The sequence below is a fragment of the Zingiber officinale genome, chromosome 5B, assembly GCF_018446385.1.
Source record: "Zingiber officinale cultivar Zhangliang chromosome 5B, Zo_v1.1, whole genome shotgun sequence".
In the NCBI taxonomy this organism is placed as follows: Eukaryota; Viridiplantae; Streptophyta; class Magnoliopsida; order Zingiberales; family Zingiberaceae; genus Zingiber; species Zingiber officinale.
This window is the reverse complement of record NC_055995.1, coordinates 47,818,243-47,822,940: the sequence shown is the minus strand read 5'-3', so window position 1 is coordinate 47,822,940 and position 4,698 is coordinate 47,818,243. Positions and strand designations below refer to the sequence as shown.

The following is a 4,698-nucleotide window of genomic DNA, read 5'->3' as shown; positions in this document are numbered from 1 at the left end:
TTAAAAGAGACGAGACATGGTTAGAGATATTAGATAGATCATATTCCAACTTTTCCTTACCAATTACCAAAGAAAGCTTATGATTTTTGACATCAATTATAGCTCCAGCTGTAGCAAGGAAAGGTCTTCCTAATATGATAGGAATCCTGGGGTCCTCTTCCATGTCCAACACGACAAAATCTGTGGGAATAACATTCCCATCCACCTCTACTGGCACATCTTCTATAATACCCAAAGGGTACCTGCAGGAATGATCAGCAAGTTGAAGTGCCATAGTAGTAAGTTTAATGTTTTTGAGACCTAATTTATTACAAATTGAATAGGGAATGAGGCTAACACTTGCCCCCAAATCACAAAAAGCTTTTTCAAAAAATTCTTTTCCTATGTTGCAAGGAATATAAAAGCTCCCCGGGTCCTTTAGTTTTGGGGAAGTGTTCTTCTCCAAAATAGCACTAAATTCCTCACTAAGCGCAATTGTCTCAACCTCTCCCCTTCTTCTCTTGTTTGACATGAGATCCTTCAGGAATTTGGCAAATCTAGGCATTTGAAGAATAACATCAATAAGAGGTACCTCTACACAAATTTCCTTAACTTTTTCTAAAAACTTGCCAAATTCTTCATCTTTCTTGAGCATTGTAAGTCTCTGAGGAAAAGGGACAGCTTTGCTCTGATGGTTCAGTGGAAGAGTCTCTTCAACCTTAATGGTACTCTCCTCATTAGCTTGAATCTGATTTGGTATAAGAGGAGAGAGCTCTTCTTCTTTTTGTATCCCTTTTGAAGCGGTCACTTGGGAGTCTCCCAAGATCCGTCCGCTCCTAAGCTCAATTCTATTGCAATGCTCCATAGGATTCACATCAGGTTTTCCAGGAAGTTGTCCTGGTGCTCTGGATGATGAGGAAGCTAGTTGGGCAATTTGACTATCCTGGATCTTTTGATGCTTATCAGAATTATCCATTCTCTGAATGAGCTTTGCTAAATCTTGCTTCATTTCATTCTGACTTGAGATAATTTCTTCAAGCATCTTTTCAATATTTGACTTTGGTAAGCCTTGAGAAGATAGATGTTGAAAATTTTGTTGCCCAGCTTGAAAATTTGGTCTTACCCCCATAGATGGTCCTTGATCTTGATTATTTCTGTAAGAAAAATTGGGATGGATCTTCCATCCTGGGTTATAAGTATTTGAGTATGGGTTATTCTACCTTTGATTGTAACTCACGATTGCATCACATTGTTCCAGTTGATTGATTTGTGCAGTGATAGCTCCCAATGGACATGAGTCATTTGAGTGCTCTGAACTCCCACATACTTCACAAGATGTACTAATAGCATTGACCATATTAGCACTAGTCCCCATATTTTTAAATTTCTTTGTAAGAGTGTCCAATTTTGCAGACAAAAGAGTGACTACATCTACATCAAACTTCCCTGATGCTTTAGTTGTTGGGTTTACAAAAGAATAGCCACCACTTCTTTCATTTGCCCATTGATGATGATTTTGTGCTACACTGTCAATAATTTCTTCAGCTTCATCTAAACTTTTATTCATAAGTGCCCCTCCAGCAGCTGAATCAAGGGACACTTGGTATGATAGTTGATACCATTGTAAAAAGTGTGCAACACTAACCATCTTTCCAACCCATGATGTGGGCATTGTCTGAGCATACTATTATATCTATCCCATGCTTCAAAAAGAGATTCTGAGTCAGTTTGCTTGAAGCTTGCAATTAAATTCCTCATATGAGCTGTTTTGCTTGGTGGATAGAATTTATCAAGAAACTGTTGCTCACACTGCTCCCAAGTGGTGATGCTATTAGGGGCCAAAGAATTCAGCCATTGCTTTGCCCTATCTCTTAAGGAAACCCCAAATAATAACAATCTAACTGCTTCTGAAGGAACTCCATTCATTTTCATGGTACCACATATTTCATAAAAGACCTCTAAGTGTTGATTGGGGTCTTCATGAGGTCCTCCACCAAATTGGTTCTGCTGCACCATAGATATAATTGCGGGTTTGATCTCAAAGTTATTAGCTTCCACTGGAGGTCTTGAAATACTAGATCGAAAACCTCTTGCATAAAGTGCTGCATAATCCTTGAGTGGTCTATTCGCCATGTTCAAATGTTCCTGTTCTTCAATTTGCCTTTGCAGAATTCATCTTTTATGGAAAGTTCTGTCAATCTCAGGGTCAAAAGGAAAGAATTCCCCTACAAAGTTAGATCTTCGCATACACAAGAACAAGATAGCAAATGACAATTCAACAGAAAAAGAAAAATAAAAGAATAAAAAATGCAGAATTGAATTTGTACAAAAAGAATTAACAAGAAGTAAGAGTTATACAAGAAAATAAAAACAGAAATCTAATGATTAGTTATAACTATGCAATATGAAAGGAAAACAAAAGTTATGTTTAGTCTAACTCAATTGATAATTCCTAATGTTATAGCGTAGTCCCCGGCAACGGCGCAAAAACTTGTCACGCTCCGCAAGTGTACGGAAATGTCGCAAGTAATATAAAAGATTATCGTATCCACAGGGACTGGAATAAGCACTAGAAATGTTTCAATGCGAATTAGCTAAACAACTATCCAATCGTTTCAAATGCAAAGTGAAGGTAAACAAATCTAATATTATAGATCAACAAACAAGAGTTTAGTGTTTTGGGTTATGATAAGGGAGATTCTAGGAGTTTCGGTTTCTTTGTAAGATTTCTTGAATGTAAATGGTTCACCAATTCTTATCCCTCAATTGCCAAACACTTGTAGAAAGTTGTCGGTTCTCTCTTGCAATAGATAACCGGCTAAGGACTGAGAAATGCATCTAAATATGATCAATTAGACGTGAACCTACGTTGTCCTTACACAGAAGCGCACCTATTACTATGCCTTCCTCGGATATCAACATAGAAGTCCACAACTTATTAATCTATCAAGATACAAGAAACTAATCACAAAATCCATCCTACTCTCTTGAATATTCCTATTTCCTCTTCAAGAATATCTCTCAAACGTCCTTACACGGGCTTGCACCTGTCACGTGGATCCCTCGGATGATCGAGTGAGAGTTTATCTTTACAAAGTCCACAAGAAATCCAAACAATCAATCAAGAATGAGAATTAAGCACAAATCACCATTAATCATTCAAGATCTAATTGATACAAGCAAGACAATGTCATTGAAACAAGAAAATGGCAAATCCATAAGAGATTACATCAATCCATCATATAAATACTCCCTTAATCCTAGGATACAAGATCTACTCCATGAATCAAGGAAGAATATCCGAAGAAATGAAGATTACAAGCATTTCTTAAATCCCCAATCCAAGAAACCAAGAAAAGGGGGAAAGAGAAAACTTATCTACGAAGAAGCCTCGTTTTCGGATCCAATCCTCGCTCCAGAGTCGAAATCGTCAAGAACTCCCTTAGAATCGCCCAGAAATCCTCCCAAGAATGGGAGGAAACCACCAAATCTTGCCTTCTCCCAAAGGGAGAGAGATCCCCTTTCAATTCATGAAGGAGGGTTTAAATAGAGGAGGGAATCGGGCGCCACACGGCCCCGTGACACGGCCGTGTGAGATTCACACGGCCATGTCCAGTTCCTTCTCTGCCAAAGCTGCACGGCCGTGTGACTCACACGGCCAGGACCCTTCTGCTCTCTGGAAATGCTACACGGCCGTGTGGTTCACACGGCCACAGCCTGCTTGGTTTCTGGAAACCTCACACGGCCGTGTAGATCCACACGGCCATTTAAGGCTTCTGCTCTGGTTGACTTCAAATCTTGACACGGCCGTGTGAGGTTCACACGGCCATGCCATCTTCCTCTTCTGTTGGTGCCAAACTCCACACGGCCCGAGCTCCATACCAGTGCAGGGCCGTGTGAGGTACACGGCCTGGTGCTTTCTCCCTTTGTTTCCTCCAAGGCTTGCCCAAAGATGTAGATTCTTCACCAAATTGACTCCTGTGTACAAAAAATGCACAAAAAGCAGATCTCCGAACCAAAAGAGTAAATATGCTAAAAGGAAAGCTGGAAGTATAAAAATGCATAGATCAAGCATGCTCAAAGTATGTAAATGTGCGTAAAAACATGCATAAAAGAGTATATAATCTACGCACATCTTTACAGTATGCATATTTTTCACAAAAATACTAATTGAAACTAGTACTCGCTTCGCACGTGGCTCTGATACCACTGTTGGGTTTTTCGGGCCGCGAAAACCTCTTTTTTGCGTCGCGGAAACCCCGAAACCCCTTAGCCATTGGATTCATGCGAAAAACATTCGAAATTACGAGTTCGAGTTTCAAACTATGATCTACAGTAGATCTACAAAGGAAAAACATTTTATACCTTTGAAGCGTGCCCTCGCAAATCCCGCTCGTCCAACGGTACGCCGGATCTCGAAGTTGTCAACGTAGACAACTCTCTAGTGATATCCACACGAACAAGAAGTGTTCTCTAACACTCAAAGATGGAGAAGAAGAGCACCACAAGTGTGCTAGCACTTTCTAGGGCTCTCGGGTAGGATTTAAAAGGGGAGAAAGGAGAGAAAGGAAAAAGGAATCTCACATACTCCTCTAGGTACCCTCCTTTGTGACCTTCACTTCACCCTTTCTCTTGGAACTCAACACATTCCTCTTCACCTTGCTTGAAACTCTCGGCCAAGAAGAGGAGAAGGAGGAGGAAGAGAGCTAAGGAAGAAGA

The 4,698-nt window shown here is 40.2% G+C and overlaps 1 non-coding gene across 1 annotated transcript; it reads left to right on the top strand.

Annotated features, from left to right (window-relative positions):
- Positions 1-1,633: 1,633 nt before the first annotated feature.
- On the top strand, positions 1,634-1,739 carry LOC121988161. The gene has a single exon (XR_006113905.1). It is a non-coding gene; the product is annotated as a small nucleolar RNA R71 (small nucleolar RNA).
- The last annotated feature ends 2,959 nt before the right edge of the window (positions 1,740-4,698 follow it).